This window comes from Lissotriton vulgaris, chromosome 4_1 (genome assembly GCF_964263255.1).
Source record: "Lissotriton vulgaris chromosome 4_1, aLisVul1.2, whole genome shotgun sequence".
Classification (NCBI taxonomy): domain Eukaryota; kingdom Metazoa; phylum Chordata; class Amphibia; order Caudata; family Salamandridae; genus Lissotriton; species Lissotriton vulgaris.
The window spans coordinates 915560386-915583083 of NC_141691.1; the positions used below are offsets into that span (position 1 = coordinate 915560386).

The 22698-nt window shown below is 45.9% G+C and overlaps 1 long non-coding RNA gene across 1 annotated transcript; it reads right to left on the reverse strand.

Annotated features, from left to right (window-relative positions):
• Positions 1 to 17072: 17072 nt before the first annotated feature.
• LOC147722716 (uncharacterized) lies at positions 17073 to 18006 on the reverse strand. The gene is made up of 3 exons (XR_015310040.1): positions 17899 to 18006; positions 17751 to 17817; positions 17073 to 17174 (listed from the first exon to the last, which is right to left on the reverse strand). It is a non-coding gene; the product is annotated as an uncharacterized LOC147722716 (long non-coding RNA).
• Positions 18007 to 22698: the final 4692 nt, after the last annotated feature.

Sequence of the window (22698 nt, forward strand, 5' to 3'; positions counted from 1 at the left end):
CGTTTTTTCATTTTTCATCCATTCTTTATTCAAAAGTAATCCCAAGTAAACCAACATTTATTTTTCCAATCTTCACTTAAGTTCCGTGGCTCAAAGACTACAGCTACTTGCTGGTTCTTTGGTAGCCTTGAAAACCATCGAGAACCAAGACTTTTCACCAGACCACTGGACTCCAACTATCTGTCGAAGTCAAGCCCAACACTGGCCTCAAGTGCAGAGGACACTGTTGACCTCACCTTTAAAGAGAAAAAGAACCAGAAAAGTTACTAAGAGAAAAGGAAAAATGTTGACCGGGGCCAGCCCAGCACCTGCATCCAACCCCGACTACCATCATGGTCAGCCTTAAACTTTGACTGTGCCCAGACCCTCACATTAGAGGCTTGTAGACTACCACTAAGAGTGAAAAGCAGTGATATGTGAAACATTTTGAACCTGTTCAAACTTTTTAGAGCGAAAAGCAATGATTTATGAAAGCCTTGCAAAAATCATAATTCAGGTTCTCGTCATCTGATTTTTATCAATTTGGTGTCTATTTAAAGTTAAAAATATATACTATTTTTTATAAATTGGAGTGGAAAATTGATTGTGTTGTGTTTCTTACATAGTGACTGTTTTAGTACTGATAAATGTTTTCAACTTCTTTTCCTCTGAGTTAAGTCTGACTGCACTGTGCCACGGCTACCAGGACTGAGCTAAGATTTAGTTTAAAGAACCCTAACTGGATCTGATGCTGAATAGTGACGATATTACTCATTGAAGTCTCACAATCACCCAAGCTAATAACCCTCCTTCTCACACACTCCACATGGGATGGGACGTTAATGAAATGCCAATAACAAGCAATGCTCCTCTTGGCCAACAGGTACCTTATACCAAAAGATCTTTAGAATATTGTGGGCCCTCCCATTGTTTCATAATGCCCAAAAGGCCCTCTTTTGGGGAGAGTGCTAGCGGGCGTCCCAATACCCTGCTGAAAGTTGTCCAGTCTTCTATTAGCAACTCTGGATCACTGGGCAACTCCAAGTTTTATGACAGCAGCTACTTTCTTCCATCCTGCATCTTGGTTAGGCTAGTGTGCGAGATCGGTCCATTTACTATAGTTGGCCTGAAAAGACATAAATTGAACAAGGTACTGGAGCAAATGGATTGTGAGGTCATGGGGCACCATCATGGCCTTCCTGAATTCCTCATCTTCCAATACCCCGACATCCCAAATGCAGCTACCTCATATAGCTGCAAAATGTTTGGCCGCATTTGTCATGAGTGAGCGGAAGATTTGCAAGATGCCCCCCAGGGTCGGACTGACCTATCAGGCAGTGCAAGAGGGACTGAGGGACTGGTCTGAAAAGTCTGTGTGTGGGCCAGGTTTTCTGGCTCACGTGGGCCTGTTTTATGGTCTGTTGGGCCGGTTTTTACAGTTCATAGCCCTGATATTAAAACAAGTGTTGCCTGCAGCAAGCTTAAATCTGTGCAGTCTTCCATCCCTTGCAAATCACTTATACAGTGCGTCTTTACAAGTTCAAAGCTGCCCCACTTTGTGAATACATAATATAGGCCAGTTTTTAAGCTATAATATTCACTAATGGGGGCATTTATTTTGGTGGCCGGTCCTATTTCTGTCTTAGTCTGACCCTGTTCCCAACCCGCCCAGTGGATCCATCACTATTTTAGCCTTGTGGGGACTAAACTCTGAAGGTGACAATAACTTTGAGAGCTACTGATGCAGTGCATGTGAAGTATTTCGGGGTTCCCAAGGCCTACACGCTCCGGAGATAACCCACTCACACTCAAGAACTGTTGGCACGGAAACTGTAAAAGGCAAAGAACAAGTTTATTAAGACCCCATGGGGTGGTGGTACACTCAAACAGCACCCTTCGGTAATGCAAGAGGTATCACACCGAACATCGGTGCGACCTCATATTATATACAGTTTTGGGGCAATAAAAGATAGGCGGCACAAGTTAAAACACATTTTCGAGACATATATGGTCATGTTTTGGAATACTGCCAGCTCATTGGAGGGGGCACAACTCCGCTGGTCAGTTTGGTGCACATTCCTGAAGGTTTACGGGTCAGTGGGAGCTGCGCATGTGCGGCTTGACCAGTACTAAAAATAGCCTGTTGCTGGGCAGATAAGCGTGGTCAGTGGAACGGACAACGGACTGAAGGGCACGTCGGCCACGAGGCCGCTCATGATCTAAGATGGCCGCCGTAACGTTCAAAATGGCGTTCATCATATATAGCCAAGTTAAGGAGGACAACGTGTAGGTTCAGCTAATCGCTAATGCGGCCGGGTCAATTACGACAGACGACCCTTTTAGCGTTTAGCTGAATCTACCTCATAATGAACATAGTCAGGATGTTCGTCCTCGACGTCTATTAACATAATTTGTGTCACCTCTTTGTGTAGCATTATTTTGTCGTGAGCAAGAGCTCGTCGTGATGGTAGGCAAGCTGATAGACACATTGAACATAAGGCTGGGCCACATTGAATACATAAGCATATAAAGAACATTGCTCCCACAAGTATACAGAGAATTGTCAACAGTTTCCAGCCCCACGTCGCAATCATGGACCAGAACCATCCTGAAAGTGTCCAAGTCCCATTGTCTGGGTGTATCTCAGCAGCTATTTTATGCAGCTTGGAAATGGCATCATACACAGATGGAGAATTGTCCGGGACATAAACGCAACAGCTGCTTCCGATAATTCTACATGCCCCCCCACGATCAGCCAAAACAACGTCCAAAACCATTCGATTTTGGAGGGTGACAATTCTGGAAATCTGTAGTTCCTCGGTAATATTCCCCAGGGCAACGGCAGTGTCATTCGCAACAGCCTCGACAACGCGTGTCAGTCGTCTTATTTTCCGGCTGTTCAATGCAGCCCCCACAAAGGAGAATAGTCCCAAATTAAAATCCACATACTGTTGTAATGCAGTGTCCGTTTGATCAATGTCCTCTAGGGCAACAGTTCGTTTAACCCTGTTCAGAACAAAATCGTGGTACAATGTGTAATCATTGTGGTACATTGGAGGGGCAATGAATACCGGAGGTAGCACAAACGATACGTAGCACGTGCCCAACCACCCCACTGGAAGCTGATGGTACCCCTTCGTTCCACAGATAAAGTAGGTGTTTCGAGATGCAACAAATGAAATGCCATTCGGGCTATCAAACGTGAGAGTGATATTACATTCGCTTTTCCCCACCGCAATCGTGCCCTTGTTTCTAATGCATAAATCGGCTTTTGTAGCAATAACATTTATGACATGAGCACTAGATACATTCACATTTCGCTGATTGCTATATACACGTGGAGCAGATACATTGTCAGGCCTGTACTCTTCCCATTCGAAACGTGTACCCTCAGCCCGGGGAAACCCATCCTTGTCATGGGAACATACTTTATTCAAACGGAAAAGCACCCCCCCCTTTAGTTGGCCATCTCAGAGTAAAGAGGAGGGTGTACCAGGCGTTGCATGACCCATTGTGCGAAAACGGGAGTGGGATAAGTGGGGTGCCCCCTCTCTTCTGGTGCCCAGGCAACATTCCGCACACCCAGCAATTAGAGGTATTGGTCATATTATGCGTGTGGTGAAGAATCTGAATGAAGCTGTTATTTAAGTACGTTTGGCGATGGCGCTCTTCATGGAAAGGCAATGTAAAATGAAAATGTTCAGACGGTGCCGGGGTAGTCGGCAGCAAATGTTCACGTACAGGCACCACAAGTTCGACTACCCAGGCTATAACAGCAATCACCACAATGGTCAAGACAAAGAGAAAGGCACCCAATATTTTCTTGTCACGAGATGCCGTTGGTGCCATAGTTCAAAAAAGTTTGTGCAAAGTCTCAAGTGGCACAGATTATTCACAATGTTTTCACAAATTGTCTCAGATACACGTGCGTGTATACCTAAAAAAAAAGAAAAATGCGGTGCTGAACTCCGAGGTAGCCGTTGTTTTCTTCTCCGGGCCAAGACGGGTGTCGCTACTCTGGCAGAACTGATCCCCCCCCCTTGGAATTCCCGGTTTCCGTTTCACAAACCTGGAGCGGTAACCAACCAGTCATTAAAAAAGGAACAAAAATCTTCTTATCGTGGGCGTAGATCGTAACGCTCTCTTCCGGTAGCAGATTGGTCCGGGAAGGCTCCCTCCACTTCGGCCGACGTCACAGCTGGGCTCTTTTCTTTCTCCAAGATCTCCTTATAATCAGTCAACACAGCAGGAGTCACCAGATCCGGAGAGACACGGCGACAATGTGTCGAATGCACCCACCGCTTCCTGTTCGTCACTCGTACTGCGGTGCGGGTCGCCAGGAGGACCTGCTCGGGGCCCTTCCACCTGGGCTCCAAACTGCTTGCTCTTTCAAACGAACGGACCATTACATGGTCCCCAGGACGAAGATCGTGGCCCTCTCCAGTGGAGTTATCAGGGAGCGCTTCTCGAACCTGTTGATGAATAGAGAGCAAATCATTTGTTAATCGTGCCAAATAATCATTCATCATAACACAAGGCACATCATGTATCAATCGCGGCTTGGGCACCCCCCAGATATTCATAGGGCGGCCAAACACCACCTCATAGGGCGTAAGGCCAGTTCGTGAGTGGGGTACTGATCTAAGAGATAGTAGTGCTAGCGGCAACGCATCTGGCCACTTCAACGATGTAGACGCCACAATTTTGGCCAGCTTAAGCTTCAACGTGGCATTGTACCGCTCGACCAAACCTGCTGACTGAGGGTGGAATACAGCGTGGAACTTTTGCTGAATCCCTAACCCCTTCAGTACATATTCCACAATCTTTCCAACAAAATGGGGCCCATTATCGCTCCACAAAAATTTGCAAACTCCAAAGCGAGGAAAGAATTCCTTAAGCAACACCTTAGCTGTTGTCAAAGCCGTATTGTCTTTCGTGGGGTAGGCCTCAACCCATTTGCTAAAAGCACACACCACCACTAGGACGTACTTCAGGTTATTGCAGCGCTCGAGTTGGATGTAATCCATTTGAAGCACTTCAAACGGTGCAGAAGGTGGAACGAACCCTCCTTTTGGAGTATGGGTCCCCTTCCCAGGATTGTGTTGCAAGCATACCAGGCAGGTCTGCACTACTCTCTTTGCAGTATTCGCAATCTCAGAATGTTCCCAGACTCGCGTTAAAAGACGAGTGATTGCAAGAGCTCCGACATGGGCCAGTCCATGAGTCATCTGGACCATCGCCTGTAAGTAAGCCGCAGGCAATTTCCACTTCTCCATGTCTTTGCTTCTCCAACAACCTTCGTCATCTAGTACCCCGTCTGCTGCCCAAGCCGCAAGTTCAGATTCTGTGGCTGATTTTTGAATATCCCGTATCTCTGCTCTAACATCACTCCATCTCTCAGCTTGTGATTGTACCACGTACATAGGGGAGCTAGTTCGGGACATAGCCGTCTGCCTTGCTATGCTGTCTGCAAAGGCATTTCCTTGACCCACTTTATCCGTAATCTTCTTATGGGCACTGCACTTCACTATCGCTACTTTTTTAGGACTGAGCAACGCATTCAGGAGATCACGCACTAGCTCTCCATGCATAATGTGCTCCCCGTGTGATGTCAGGAACCCGCGTTCCCTCCAGAGAAGCCCGAAGTCATGGGCCACTCCAAAGGCATACCGGCTGTCCGTGTATATGTTCACACATAGGCCAGCACTCAATTCGCAGGCTCTTGTTAAAGCTATCAGCTCTGCTGCCTGAGCCGATTTTTGTGGTATTCTAGCTGTTTCTACCACCGTCTTAAGAGTCGTGATCGCATATGCTGCGGAAGTCGTACCATCTGGCAGCCTCAAACACGATCCATCAACCCACAGTTCCCCATCCACATCTGGAAGCGGCACATCCTGTAAATCGACACAACCCTTTGTCTGTTCCTCAGTCAGGAAAACACAATCATGATGTTTTTCTTCCTGACCCTCCTCGGCCGGATAGGGCAATAAAGTCGCAGGGTTCAAAGTAGCGCATCTTTTCAATGTTATGTGTGGCGCTAAGAGTGTCAGCTCGTATCCTGTAAGTCGTGCACTCGTGAGGTATTGGGTCTTTGTTTGGTTTAACAGGGCATCTACCGCGTGGGGGACTAGCACCAACAATTTGTGGGATAACACTATGCCCTCACTCTGTCGTATGGCTACTGCTGTTGCCGCTACTGCTCGAAAACACCCAGGCAGCCCTCGTGCTACAGGATCCAAAATGGCAGAGAAGTATGCACATGGTCTCTGCTTATCCCCGTGTAACTGCACTAACACTGACAACGCACACCCATCATTCTCGTGTACGTACAATGTGAAAAGTTTCGTGTAGTCTGGTGTCCCTAACACCGGTGCGGAACAAAGGGCCTGCCTCAACTGTTCAAAAGCTTTCTGACATTCGTCTGTCCACTCAAGAGGCATCGGTGTAGCTTTGGACAGTAATGCTAGCAAAGGTTTTATAATATGTGAAAAACCCATGATCCATTGTCTACAAAAGGACGTCAACCCTATGAAGGCACGTACATCTCTCTGCGTGCGGGGGACTGGTGTGTCTAAAATTGCTTGAATTCGATCAGATGTTAATGCCCGCCCCTCCTTAGACAACAGATGACCGAGGTAGGTCACCTGGGTCTACAGTATTGAAGCTTTTTCTTGGAAACCTTGTGATTGTTTTGTGCCAAAAAGGAAAGCAACGCAAGCGTGCTCTGTTCACATTGTGCATAGGAGTCGGCGGCAAGCAGAAGGTCATCCACGTACTGGATGAGCGCAACGCCAGACTGCAACTTAAAGGAATCTAGTTGTCGTTTCAAAGCCTGGCTATAAATGCTAGGGCTTTCAGTATATCCTTGGGGAACACGACAAAATCTATACGATTTATTATTGAGCGTAAAACCAAACAGATATCTACTATCTGGGTGAACAGGGATGGAAAAGAACGCATTCTTTAAGTCAATAACGCTAAAGGTGGTGGCCGTCGGTGGAACCAAAGTAAGCAAAGTCGTGATATCGGACACCACTGGGTATTGGGGAACGACAATTTTGTTTATTTCTCGCAAATCAATAATAAATCGGTAGATCTTGCCATCTGAGTCTCTCTTAAGAATCGGTAGAATAGGGCTGTTACAGACATTATAAGGGACCTCCTCCACCACCCCTGCAGAAATCAAATCCTGAACAATATGTGTCAATGCAATTTCACCTTCCTTCGATATCTTATACTGTGGCACTCGTGGTAGAGGGGCCCCCTCCTTTACAGTAATGTGTATTGGTGGAATGCGCATCTCTCCCACATCCGTATCTGAGGTCGCCCACAACGTGTGCGGCAAAGAGGCCAAAGCAGGGATGTCTAGAATGGCATAAAATCTGTCAGGGTCAGGGCAATCATCAGGGTCAGGGTAGTTGTCGTTCAGAATAACCCGCACTCCCTCTGGAGCGCAGCGTATTGTTGCTCGAAAATATTTGAGCAGATCAATGCCCAGGATATTGTCTGGGGTATGGGGTGATAACAAAAATTGGCCAAAACTAAAGTATTTGTCAATGCATAGTGCAAGGGGCTTGGACAATGGGCTGGGGGAGGGTGTGCCATCAAACCCTACACACGTAATCATTTCGCCAGACAGGGGAGCCCTCGGAACCAAGTTTTTCGACAGAGCGCTACGAGTAGCTCCTGTGTCGACTAGAAATTGATCAGTAGAACCCAAAATACCCGCTGTTACATATGGACCTTGCTGATCTACCGGCACTTCAACTGATTCCTTACCCCATCCTACGCAATCCTATGCATGCACATAATCCTGATGTTCCACATTCTCTCCTTCCGAAATCTGATATTGATTCCGTCTATCAAACGTATTTCGTTCGTCCTGGCCACGGCCCCTCTCCTCAACCTGTCTACGATCACCTCCGCCACCTCTCGTTCCAGTATAACCTCCTCTTGACCTTCCACTGCCTCGACCACGCTGACTGCGCTGTTCACGAAGTACCGGACAATCTTCGGCCCAATGGCCAAACTCCTTACAATAAGCACACTGATCCTCCGCAATGTCCGTACGACCATACGATGCGTTACCTCCACCTCGTCTACCTCTATCATTCCCTCTACCCTGTGTTCCCCGAACCTGCGCCAACATCACCTTCGTTTTCAATTCCTTCGCCTTTTTCTCTACACTTTCTTTAGCCTCCACTTCCTGCCGCTCATAATACTGAGCCATAGTTAGCAAGGACGCAGGGGTCGCCGTGGCCCAGGAACTTTCACTCGACTTCAATCGCTTTGCAATCTCTGGTAGGAGATTAGCTACGTACTTATCTACAAACAAATGCCGACCCGTATCATCTGTTAAAGATTGACCACTATAATCATGAAAGGCCTCCTCGAAGCGCGTAAAGAAATCTGAAACCGTTTCATCGGGTTTCTGTTTGCACGACGTTAACATAGTCCAATCAATCTTTTTGGAGGGAACAAGCGTTTTCAATTTATCCAAAATAGCTGCCGGAAGGTCTAATATTAGCTGACAAGGCTTACATGCTGGTTCTCTATCTAAATCTGCAGCATTTATTTCTTTCCATGTCCCCCCCAAAATCGTTTCATCATTAGTTTTACGAATTTGCCTCCACATATCGGGTGGTAAAATTAGCCCAAAAAACAAATCTATATCCACAAGAGTCATCACGCAAGACGATATAGCCCCCTCCACCCCCTCATAAAATGCCGCCGGATTCTTCCGAAGATCGGGTAAAGAAATTTTCAATGCCATGACATCTGCTCTATTCCATGGCGTATATACCCAATTAAACACAAAATACCCTTTCGCATCCTTCGACAATTTATCATCATCCGTACCTTCCCCTTTTGGTGGAACATACAAAGGCGCAGCTTCACGCATAGGCATAACATGCAACGCAGAACTCTTATCTGAACCACGGAGAGAACACTCTCTGGCCTGCCCATCATGCTCCAATTCAGACTCCTTTTGTTTCCTTTTCCGCTCCTCCCGCAATCGAGTTGTCTCATCCCGCAGCTTGATCAATTGCGCAAACAGGTCATCGACATCTGAAAGATCAAAATCACTTTTAGTCAAATTTTCACGATACACTGACAACACTTTGGGCTCTAACGTATCAGAAAGGTCACGATATGCGCCTACAACCTCATCAGCCAAGGAAGAGAGAAAATACATCAATTCAAGATCCGTCCACCCTGTTTTTTCTGATATCAATTGATCCTGAGTAACAGTACGCTTATTCACTTTACGAGCCCAACTACGTAAATGAGAGGACCTCTCCGCAGTAAACCTGAGAGCAGATACGCCCTTCTTGCCCGACTTATCCTGTCCGCCATCATCAGAATCCACAGCTGGAGCCGTCGGCGTAACGTACGGAGGCGGTGACCGATCTAACAAAGAAAAATCATCAATTTCATTATTAAGGACAGGATAAAGCGGTCGGCGAATAGGAAATTGACCAGTCGTTTGCAAATTACGTTCCCGTTCCTCCCTTTCTTTCTTCTCCTGAGCCTCCTTTTCCTCAAGCTGTAAAGCCTTATCCCGAGCAGCCTTGCGCTGCTCTTTGTCCGCCAAGGCAACCTCACGCTTCATTCGCTCACGCGCCGCTTTCTCCCACATTCGCACGCAATCAAACATGTTTTGTCTAGACCTGCGTTGAAACATACATTGCTCTACAAATTGTATTTTGCTCAAATCGTACGACCCGTGTAGGGGCCATTGCAATTCAGGATCGGCCTTGGTGTATTTATGCCATAATTTACTGTACATAATAGGGGGAAGGCCAAACTTTATGTACATGTCCCTATTTGGAGTTCCCTCTGGGGGAGCCGGCTGTGATTCCGCTAACCTAATTGAGGCACCTTCTCCTAAACAACACATTCCTCGAAGTGTGCTGAAAACAGGCATGTTCAAAAAGTATCACGAAAGCGTGACACCGGACAAAATGGCACTTACAGTTCTCCACACGATTGTGCCGCTCAAAGGAAAAAAACAAAGTTAGAGAAACATCTCTACATGCCTGCCTATGTGAAGTGCACTACACATATGAGTTCAAAGATCACAAATTCACAATGTTAGCTAACTCAAATCAAAGTTCATAGAACTCGGCAAGCGTCCGAAGACTACCTTACCGATCACAAATCACAAAATTTCAGTAAGCGTCCGAAGACTACCTTACCGAACACAAATCGCAGAACTTCAGTAAGCGTCCAAAGACTACCTTACCGAACACAAAGCTTACCAAATTCCCAACTGTCCAGATTCCAACTGCCAAGGTCTTGTAAGCCAAATCAGCCAAACGGCACTTTCGTAGCGATGCAGACACTTCAAAGACTCAGTCGGAGACCGGCGCCACCTGGAAGGTCAGATCGGAAGGAAAGGAAAAACACCGTGGCAGCCAAGACTCGGGTCACTCGTGGCAGCGCGCGCCCATGGCGGGTTTCCAAGCCTTCGTCACGACCTCTCCTTCGGGCATCTGAGTCGCCGATGAGTCCCTTCGTGGTCGCCAATTGAAGTATTTCGGGGTTCCCAAGGCCTACACGCTCCGGAGATAACCCACTCACACTCAAGAACTGTTGGCACGGAAACTGTAAAAGGCAAAGAACAAGTTTATTAAGACCCCATGGGGTGGTGGTACACTCAAACAGCACCCTTCGGTAATGCAAGAGGTTCACACCGAACATCGGTGCGACCTCATATTATATACAGTTTTGGGGCAATAAAAGATAGGCGGCACAAGTTAAAACACATTTTCGAGACATATATGGTCATGTTTTGGAATACTGCCAGCTCATTGGAGGGGGCACAACTCCGCTGGTCAGTTTGGTGCACATTCCTGAAGGTTTACGGGTCAGTGGGAGCTGCGCATGTGCGGCTTGACCAGTACTAAAAATAGCCTGTTGCTGGGCAGATAAGCGTGGTCAGTGGAACGGACAACGGACTGAAGGGCACGTCGGCCACGAGGCCGCTCATGATCTAAGATGGCCGCCGTAACGTTCAAAATGGCGTTCATCATATATAGCCAAGTTAAGGAGGACAACGTGTAGGTTCAGCTAATCGCTAATGCGGCCGGGCCAATTACGACACATGTAGCAGCTGAAGATTTGTATACATTTGAGATTAATGGAGCCCACACTCCTCCAAAACTGTTTCAAAGTTTTTCATACGAACAAGATTTCGTACATCCCCCAGATTGCTGATGCGGATGGGATCCCAGGGCAACAAGCCTCCAGCCTAGCCAAGTGCAACAGCCATGCCAGGGGTCCATCTCACAAGTCATGTGGTTCTTCCAGCAGAAGTGCAGTACTCTCTGCCAGCAATTCTAAGCAAAACTGATGGGTTCAGACAAAGAGACAGGCAGCTGTGTGGTCCACATTTGCGATACCCAACCCACAATCTAAGGACAATTGGATGCATTTATCCCATGGGATTTTTTAAAGGGTGCAGTAGTGAGCTTAAAATAGTTCAGTGCTTTATGATTTAAGGTCTGCTGCAGAGTAGAACAACCCTGAGGCTCTCATTCTTTTAGATCTTACAGCAGTCGTTAACTCTGTAAGCCATTCCTCCCTTCTGCCCAGGCTTTCAGATCTAGATTTTAAAGTGGTGAGCTTTTTCTGGCTCTCAGATTTTTTATCGAACAGGTTCTTTCAAATTTCTTGTCCGCCTTTTGAGTCTTTGGTAAAATCTTGTGTGACCTTATTATGGCTCTCAGATTTTTGACCTAATAGGTCCTTTCAAATTTTGTGTCCGTCTTTCGAGTCTTTGGTAAAATCTTGTACCTTTGGGGCCCCTCTAAGATTGGACTGGTCACCTCTGTTATTAATTCTCTCTGTGATTCCTATTGCCCATTTTATTCAAACATTTGGGTTTAATCTCTTTCCACATCCTGATGGCAACCACATTTTTTTATTGTCTCCATTTTGTGCAATAAGTGAGATATGAAAAGACGAAGATCCCTCTTTTGAGAACTTTACCAACAGGACTCTTCCCCACCTCACCAGGTGGGGTAACAAGCATTATTGTTTTGACATGAGGGTCTGTCTTATGATCCCCAAATCCAATAGGAAAATTACTCATGCCTTCACCATGGTAAAGTCACGGATTTTGTTCTTTTTTTATTGCAATGCAGTTGATAATTGGACTTCCCTTCCTACCATGTCCCCTCTCACTACCCTCTCCTTAAAACCTTCTTCTAACCCATATTTCCTAAATGTTGTCTCATTATTTTCCTCTCTACTCAGGTCCTGTTTTTTAACCTGATGCACCAATGTTAACCATTCATTTAACGTTGGGGGGCTGGTAAGAATCCATTTTATACATATCTCCCGCCTAGCGAGCAATATTAGTACAAATAATAGACATTTTTGCTAATCATTTAAGATGGATGGTCCCACATTATCACTCACAACTCCAAAAATGGTTATTGGTTACATCGATATTTAACTCCATATCTTGTTCCAGTACTTCATTTAAAAAAAAAAAAAACATTGGCATTTCGAAAACTAACATTGCATTCAAATACAAAAACAGCCAGTCAATTGCTTATACAATACAGGGTTACCGTTCCGTAACAAAGCCTTGCGTACTCTGATCACATTGATATACATAATTGCTCTGGAAGATAGTCCCAATCAAATGGTAGGTGCAGCCAGGATAAAGGATGCAGCAATGTCCCTAGTGCAAGAAATCAAAGCAGGATATGAGACATCTAAACATTATAAAATACTAGCGATATATAATATAAACAGACACATTAACATTTTGGCCATATCTCCAAATTTGCAGTCCACACCACCCACAGATCCCCTTCAAGGCTACTCTTGTGGTCTTACGGCGTCCATGGTTTCTTGATGTTCACGGGCCAACACCATGAAAGGTTCCCCTATATCCTTGGGTCTTGATGTGGAGAGCATGAGTTCCCAAAAATTGGTCAATTGTGAGTAACCAAATGTGATGTATGTGATCCAATCAGTTTTGGATGGAACCCTTTTGCTTCCCAATGCATGGCAACTCGTTGCTTGGCAAAAGGAAGCAATAAGGCATGTAGCTTGCTGAACTTGGTAGGAGGTAGGAGTGTCCCTGACATATCCCAACAATCCCTGCAAAGGAGTGGGGTCCCCAGCCAACCCGGTTACTTGGTGTACGATATGGAACACAGCAGCCCAATACTTCCCAAATCTGGGACAGTCCCATGCAACATGTAGAAACTCAGCAGGGGCTCTCCCACATTTCCAGCAACTGTCGTCCTCTTTAAGACCTATGTGATGTAAACTATTAGGTGTCCTATAAAATCTATGTAGGAATTTGAAGTGGACTAAGCGAAGCTTGTAGTTTGGGGAAAGTGCTGTGAGTTGACTGCAGCAATAAAGCCACTGGTCTTCTGTGAGTGGTGGTTGCAGGTCCGCATTCCAAGCCCCTAGGGCTCGTGATGTCGTCAGGGGGTTTGAGTTCTGCATGTGGCTGTATACTCTAGTGATTAGTCGGTGAGGGGAAGCAGGTTCAAGAAAATGTTCTAAGGCACTGAGGGTAGGTGGGGCGTCTGGAAAAGTATCATGTAGAGATCGACATGTAGCCTTGAGTTCATGATATGCAAATAGTTCAGAAAACTGTACCCGCCTATCTTCCGTGGGTGCCAGAGGTGATCGGAAAGACCGTTCAGGGTAAAGATCAGCGAAAGTGTGTAACTTCATATTGTGTAATAAATCTCTACTGAGTCCCTCTCTTGTGGGGAACAGCATCGGGTTATTGGCTATAGGTATTGCAGGGGCATATAGGATGTTATAGCCTGCCCTCTTCCTCAACTCGTTCCAGGCCCACATCATGGTCTCAACCGTATCAATGTCTTCCCTAGGGCATTTGTATTCCTTATATGGGGCAAACTGTAGGGGAAGAGGCATCACTACAGCAGTTTCCACTGCCACATGCGGTTGAAAAGGAGTGGGGTGTACCCAGTAATGCAAGAACTGCGCCTTTGCGCTCCAGGCATATAACTGCATGTCTGGAGCTCCAAGACCACCTTGTCGTAAAGGAAGAGTTAAAAGTTCCCATGCCACTCTAGCTTGTTTACCTGCCCACATCAGGGAAATCCGCAGGGACCGTGGGCTCTTAAAAAAGGCCTATGTGAGTGGTAGTAATTCATGTTCCATAAGACCTGCATTTCTCTACTAACCTATATGCCTAAATATTTCACGGGTTCCGTTGTGCATGTAAGGGGGAACTCAGGCGGAGTTTGGACAGTAGTGTCAGTCAAAGGAACAATCACCAACCTAGCCAAGTTGATTGATATACCGGAGAGACCGCCGAATTTAATAAACTCCCTCAATAATGGATCTAAATTTACTTCTGGATCAGACACATACAAGGTGACATCGTCCGCAGATAGCGAAATTAACAGGATGCGGGCACTAAATCCAATACCCTTGCCGTATGGTGCTACCTAATCTGAGCCGCTAACGGTTCCATTGCAATTCCGAATAGTAAGGGGGAGAGTGGGCACCCCTGTCTGGTAACTCGCGAAATGCTAAATGGTGCTGAGAGGAGCTCATTCAATCTTATTCGTGCCACCTGGCGTGTGTACAGCTTGCATATTCGGTTGATAAATAACGTACTAAACCCCATACGGCCAAGTATTGTAAATAAGTATTGCCATTCCAAAGTATTGAATGCTTTTGTAGCATCCAAAAACACAGCGGCTGCTTGTAGTTCTGGATGTAAATAATGTAACACCGAAAATAAAGTCCTGATGTTTTGGGATGTCGATCGTCCGGGGATGAACCCCGATTGATCCGGGAGAGCCACCAGTGGAAGCAAGGGTTGCAGCCTATTAACAATGAGTTTCGCCAATATTTTGACATCTACATTTATTAGCGAGAGTGGCCTATAGAAATCCAAGTCGTCGGCAGGTTTCCCCATTTTAAGAGGGTAATTATAATTGCCTCCCGCATCGACAGAGGCAGGACACCCGTTTCCCAGGACTCTACAAACAGCTCGAAGAGGCGGGACGCTATCTCCTCAACATATGTTTTATAAAAAGCAGTGGTTAGGCCAGAATTCCTCAAACCGTGGGGCGCCCCCCCCCCCCCCAGGGGGGCGTGACACCATCCTAGGGGGGGCACGCACTCGACCCTAACATCTGCTTTTGTTGTCCTCCACTGTTCCCCGCATCGCAATCTTTACTCATTTCAAATGGGAATTTCTTTTCATCAGCAAACTCCGGTGACAGAGGGTTGGAGGGGGGAGGGAGGGGAAACCACTGGGCGCGCCGTGCCATGCTTTTGTCTGCTAAGTGATAAGACTTCACCGTTCCAGGAGGGGGTTAATTGGTGGAGCTGAATGCTTCAGCTGCAGTGGGAGGCAGGAAGTCTCCTTTGCTAAAAACGAAAGCAAACGAAGAGACAGTCCTGTTCCTTTGTGTTCGAATTCAAAGCAGCGGAGACTCCTTGCCTCCCACTGCAGCTGAAATGACTGTTCCATAACTGCCACGGTTTCAGATTGCTATGTGTTACACTTTTATAATTTCAGTGTAATTATGAGTGACATTTCAACCCCTGAGTGACACTTTTCTCGTGAGCAAAATCAAGCAGTAATGACTGGGGAAATTTATATAAACATTAGAAATGACACACATATTGGAGCATTCATCCAAATAATTCACTTGTATAAATTATAGACCGCCTTGGGTGCAGAGTTTACGTGAGTTATCAGATCTTTAAAATCAATTTCTGTAATATCAAAATTTGCATTGCGTTGCTTGGCTTTTGAATTCCATAGAATAACTGTTATTTAATGACACAATCATACATTGACTTGAAAGTCATAATTGGCTAAATATATTTACGAACAAGCTACCTGAGAGCTTCAGAATATTGAATGGCTTTTAAATGTGACATATTGCTTTCCATTTTCATGCTGCCACTGGCATTCCCATTTGATTATATTTTCAGAAATTCAAATGCTTTGTATGGTTGTGGTGGTATTTAATTCACAGTTCTTCTTACCCCATACACAGTCCTCCTTCCTGTCACCTCACTCAGGTAAACTTGTGTGCCATTCTGCTCACTGCCACTTGGATCGCAGGTGGAAAAGGCCTAACGCCACTGTATGTCGATTGAATAGTAAAGACTGTGGGCCTTATAAAGTTATTTGCTGCCTCGTCGCCACTGTAGTAGACGCAGTGTCTCTACCATGCCGGAGGGGGCTGTGCCGCCAAATCTACAGTTGTCTGCTGTTAAACAGACCCATACATACAGGGGTAAAAGATACATCATGGCTGCAGGTCAGCCATACCAGCATGGTGTTCTTGTCATTACTTGTGGTTCCTGATTGTAGGCCTCCCAAAGCATGGGTGGTGAGCCAATCCTAAACTAAAATCCCCCATGCTGTGATAGTGTTCTTCCATGGCGTGGTGCTTTTCTGCACTACTACTAGTACTACACAAACCTAGTCACGTAACTCAAAAAAACTGTAACAGCAATCTATTCATGGCAGCAGCGTATAAGTGTTTAAAAAGATGTAATTGATAACTACAGTTTAGTTTATAGATTACCTGCTCTATCAGGAACTTAATTATTATTCATGATCGTCACTGGACAGCAGCTGAGCCTGGATGCGGCACGGTATATTACCACCACCGATGTGCCATCAGTCATGCTGCAACCAATGAGCACTTGTAAAAAAAAACAGGAGTGTGACCCATAAACCGATCGGGATTAGGGTTAAAGGTTATAAAGGTAAAACAATATCCCAAAAGGTATAAATAAAGAGGCAATTTATATTGCATGCACAAGGCATTACATAGGAAAGAAAAAGGAGACACTTATTCAAAGGATTTAAATTCAAAATTAATTTTAGTATTTTAGTATTCAAATCATAAAAGGAGAAATTCTGTACAGCACACAAGTCAAGAATTCAAGTGACAACCGATAAAACTTGGTGCTCAATATATACAAGTGATATGCGGCAACGCAAGTGCAGGAGTGAGCAGCGACAGACGGCGCAAGGTGAGCAAGGTGAAATATATACAGTGAATAGCTCAGCATGTGACACAAAAATCAGTGACTTTATATTACACAATTCACAGCAAAATGCGCCTATTATTTGCGCTGTGGAGTCGACGGCGTTTCGGTCCTTAATCAATGTGGACCATCTTCAGGACGAGGTTGTCTCGTTTGGGGTGCTGTAGGACAAAAGGGAGAGGTGAGGGTCCCAGAAAAATGGACTACTTCATAAGTAAGGATGGAAAAAGAGGGGGAGGGGTGGGGGAAGGAGAGGGGTATTGTGGGGCGGGGCGTGGAAGTGAAAACGGGAAAAAAGGGGTAGGAGGTGGGAGGGGGAGGAGGGGGGAAGGAAGGGAGGGGGAAGGGAAGGGAAGGGAAGGGAACAGGGGGCAAGGGAGGGAGAAAGACAGAGGGCTGATGGCGGGGCCGAGGTGACCAGAACGCAAATATTGAAAGAAGTATCAGCGTCTGCTAGGAAATTCTAGTGTGAGCCCGATGGAGCCGGACGATGAAGTCCATAAGAGCAAGTCCCAGTGGATTCCCTTGAACTCACATGTAATTGCACACCAAGTTATAAGTTGTAAAAACACCCAGTCAATCACAATTAGAAAAAGGGGGAGTACCACTGTGGATTGTATGTGAGGGTGGTAGATAAGCCACCATATGTGAGCTCAGCCCAGGGGTCTGCTCCTCAACGGCTAAAGGCACGGGGACATGGGGGGAACATTTCGCGGAAGACCAGGGCTTGGTCTTACCTGTAGGCAGTTCCAATGTCAGCCTCGATCCAAGGGATCCGGCGGAGAGCGTCTAACCACCTGGGGGCTACAAGGAAAGGGAAGGGAATTAAGGAAGGCAAACCACACTTGAAATCGGCTAAACCCGGTGAAAGCTCAGAAAAGGTACCTGATGCTTTTGAAGACGAGTGAAGCGTCACTGAGCAATCGCGGCAATGGCAGTGTTATGGCGGCCAGGGACCTGTAACACAACGGATCCGTAAGGTCTAGACTTGGGTATCAGGTCACGGGGCTGAATAAGGGGAGGCAGAGACGTAAGTTACCTGAAAAGAAGCAGGAACTGGGCACGTATTTAATCCGTGTGTCACAGCAGACGATCAGAAAGCCTGCGGTTAGCGTATGACTCGCTTACCGAGTGAGACGCTGGGAGCTGGGGAAAGAGTACAGAGGGGCGGGGGTGGGCGGGGAAAGGGGCGGGTAGGCGTGGTCAGGCAATGCGATATCTGCAGAGTAACAGAATTGTAAAAACGAGCCGTGTCTTAGTACCTTCTGGACAGAGCACAGAAGAAAATACAAATTTTACATCATATTCGCATGTATACATTACATAGAAACATTAAGTATTGAGATAGAGGCATAGAGCTCCTAATTTTAGCTCGAGGGTACATGTATCGATGTTGACACTATACATATAGTTTACAATAATTTTCCAGAGACGACCATGTCATTCGTGAGAGAAACAAGTGTGAATGTTTAATTGAGGAATTAAAATCTCTTCATAAGCACTGGAGAGTGAATTTAGACAAGGGGTACATTCTAGGAGGAGTCACTAAAGATACAGATACGGGGTATAATACAGATCCAGAAGACAGTGACCTCTGTGTGGGGACTAACTAGATGATAACAGTATTATTCCACTCATCAAGGGTGTTTAACCCAGAAGCAATAGAATTACATAAGGTCATCCATTTACACTCAGCTTTATTCAAGAGAGTATTCATGTCCCCTCCCCGTAAAGGAAGGGAGGGTTTGTCGATCACTTGCCACCTGATGCCAGTGTCTAGGTGGCCGAGATCCAACAAGTGTGACACCAAAGGAGCAGTAAGTACTTTACAGTTAATCCTGCTTTTATGCTGGATAATCCTTTGTTTTATCATTTGGATTGTCTGCCCTATATAAATGAGGTCACAGGGGCAGGTGATAGCGTAAATGACGTTTTGTGTCCTGCAATTAGTGTGACTTTTCAATTTAGATGTGCGATCCTTATTGACAAAGACCTTAGTGTTTTGTGTCAATTCACAGACACTACAGATTTGGCATTTATAGTGTCCCACTACTGGATCCAGACCCCAAGCAGCTGTAATCGTGTGTCTGTCACTAGTATATTGTGGCCATGTGTTGGCATGTACCTGGTGGCTGGCGATGTTTCGGCCTTGTTGATAGGAAAACAAGGGTAATTCCGTGAATGGTTCATGTGTTCGTAGTATTGGCCAATTTTTCTTGATGATTTTACTAACTTCATTGCTGTGCGGGCTAAACTTGGACACGAAAGGGATCCTATTCATCGTCTTTTTTGGTTGTGGTGAAAGGAGCGTGTCTCTATGACAGTACCATGCCTGTTTTTCTAGCTGGAGCCACCAAACGTTGTGGGTAGCCTCTGTGGATAGGTTTTCTGGTTAGGACATCAGCCTCCTTAAAATAGTCCTTCCGCCATTTGCAATTACGCCGAATGCGTAAAAATTGGCCATAGGGTAATCCATCACGTAGACCTCTGGGATGATAGCTTGAATGCTCCAACAGGGTGTTCTTTTCCGTGGGTTTTCGAAACAGGGTGGTGCCCAATTTTCCATCTTCTGCATGGATCACAACATCCAGAAATGGGAGGTCGTTGGTTTTTTTCTCATTGGTAAATTTGAGATGTTCCTGGGCCTGATTAAGCCAAACAGTAAAGGTGTTAAGGGTAAGGTTGTCTCCGCTCCAAATCAAAAGAATATCGTCGATGTATCGACGCCATAAAAGAATATTAGAAAAAAATGGATTGGTGGGAGTAAGGATCACAGATTTCTCCAGGGAGTGTACAAACAGAATTGCAAAATTTGGAGCAAAGCAAGCGCCCATGGTGACACCTTTAACTTGCAGATAGTAGGTGTCATTGTATAAAAAATAGTTATTTTGTAGGGCGATGCGTAGTGATGACATAATGAAGTCAGCAACCAATGAGCACAGCAGCTTGCTGCACCCACTCTCCCTGCGACTGTTCCCCCCCCATTTCCCCCCGGCGCTGCACAGTGACCCTGACTCGTGAGCCAGCCAGCCAGCCTCTCTAGCCCTACTTTGGCTGACTGGTGCAGGTGGGATCCAATACCACATTGGAACCGTCCATGAGCCATCTTTACCGCAGATGGTCGCCAGTGCCTTGCATTGGAAACGGTGAAAATCAGCTGCAGCTGGCATTAGTTACTGTTGTGAAAACCTCAGTCAGCTGTGTTCAGAGTGGCGAGTTCAGGAGGAGCAGGAGCTGCGCATGTTAAGTTAAAGAAATACAGGCGGCAGCAGGAGGACCGTCGGAAGTGACGCACATAGCCTAGTATTGGGGTTCTACTTCATCATTGGGCACTAACTGCAGTGAAGTTGACACTTTAAGTGCGGCGCCATATGTCTCTGCCCGGCCTGGAAGTGTGTCTAACTTGAATACTACAATTACATTGTAGCAGAACTAACAACGTGCAAGCCGCAGAGCTGCAAACAGATCTAGCAACATTATTTGTCGGATATGGCCCGTGATATGCACGTGGCGGTAGATTCCAGAAATGTCTGTCAGGTGGTGTGGGGGCCCAACATCTAAAAAAATTCAGATGATGGGGCTCAACCTACAAAAGTTTGAAGACCTCTGGGTGAGGCCATCCGATCCGGGGGTTTTGTTTTAACGGTAGGCTTTTATAACCGTTGCCACATCATCTACTGTAAAGGGAAAATCCAAATACTCCCTATATCCATCGCTTAGCCAAAGCAGTCCAGTCAAGTCCAGGAACGGCAGCAGGCCTTGAAGTCTGTGAGGTGGAATAGAGCTCGGCGTAAAATCTGTAGAATTCGTCAAGTATAACCTTCTGACCCCTAACTATATGGTTGTCTTCAGTTTTTAACTCAGTAAAAAATATCTGGGATCCAGGATCTGGGGTGGCGCAGCATTGCCGCTAATGTCCTCCGGGGTCTAGCTCCCTCCCCATAGCGCATAACCTGTGCATGTTTACCTAGGAATTTAACTTCTCTGTGTGCCTCTTCCTCAAATTCAAGGAGTTTTTCTTTCAGCAGAGCCAATATAGTTGACTCGCCAGATGCATAGAATTGTTGCTCCAATTCTCTGATCTGTTTTTCCAGTGCATCTAGTGTTTGCCGAATGGCCCTCAGCACCCCTGCTAGTCTTTCTATACAGTTCCCTCTTCTTGCAGTTTTAAAGGCTTCCTATAGCGTAGCAACTGTGTCTACAGAGCCTGTGTTGAGGGAGAAATAGTCCTTTATGTCACTTCTAATTTCTTCTTTAAAGGCTTTGTCTAAAAGGGTGTCTTGGGGCAGTCTCCAAGTTTACATCCTTGCACAGAATACGGTAGTTCTAGGCACAAGAAATTAGGTGCATGATCTGATAAGGATCGGGGAAGATGTAGGGCCTCCCTAATCCAAGCAGCCACATCCCTGGATACTAACCAATAATCCAGCCTTGACCATGTTTTATGATATTCGGAAATACAGGTCCCCTCTCTAACCTCCAGATGGACCCTTCACCAGATGTCAACCAAGACCCCATTTGATAGTGTGGCATTTAGGGTGTTGCTGGCTAAGGGATGTAGTGTTTGTGATATTCCTTTACTGTCCAGTACATCATCCAGAATGGCATTAAAATCCCCTCCCCATATAATAGTATCACAATTTGTTGCTTTCACTTTAGCCTATATATTTAGAAAAAATTCTGGTGTGTGCGCTTTGGGGCCGTAGATCACAACTATCACCATTGGGTTACCAGCTAGAGTGCCTTGTATTAGTGCATACCTGGCTTCTGGGTCAAGTTGTTGTGCACCCTCCCTCCAGTCTAGATCTCGTCTAATCAATATAGTGACTCCTCTAGCATAATTAGAGTAGGTAGCGCAGTATACTGATCCCCATCTGCTGTGTCGCACTTTAGGTGAGGCAGGACTACTTAGGTGTGTCTCCTGCAGCAGACAAATATCAATCTTATGCCTGAGTGAGTAAGAGTATACTAATCTAGCTTTCCTGCCATCATTTAGCCCACGGATGTTCCACATAAGAAAATTTAAAGAAGTCATCGGGCAGCTATATTAGCATACTTCAGTGAACCATCAAGAGGAGAGCATAATCATTTTTGCAGTTCCACATGACTAATAATAACATTAAGAAGCATAGATTTGGCAAACCATAAAACATCCCCTACCCCCAGCCCACCACCCACTCCAACCCCCAAATCAGGTTGTAAAGTACCCATCCAGAACATTACTAACAATACAACTACTAGTGGGAGCTCTCCCGTAGGGGCGTGGTGTCGCCAGCATACTCCTCCCATTTCTCAGGGTGGCCAAGAATTTGTCGGAAAGTCATTGCTAACTCTTACAGCTTTTAAAACTCCTGATTCTCCAAATCGCCTAGAGCAAATATAGTAGATGTATAGTAACCCCCTCAAATCCCAACCTATAACAATTTAACAGTTTTCAGATAGCCCCAGCAAACAGCATTGGCAGATGTAAACCCTGCAGAACCAATAGTGAATCACAACAGCACTGTATATCGAAAACCAAGACTAAGAAGTATACAGTGAAATACAGCATCCCATCCACAACAATCAAAAGACCAAACCAGTGCGCCAAAAGCCTCCGCTGCGTTGACCAAGGGCACCCAGGAGCACGATCCGCATCAGTCATTGTCACTTAAACTGTTCTCTTAAGTGGCCGCCCCCTTGGAA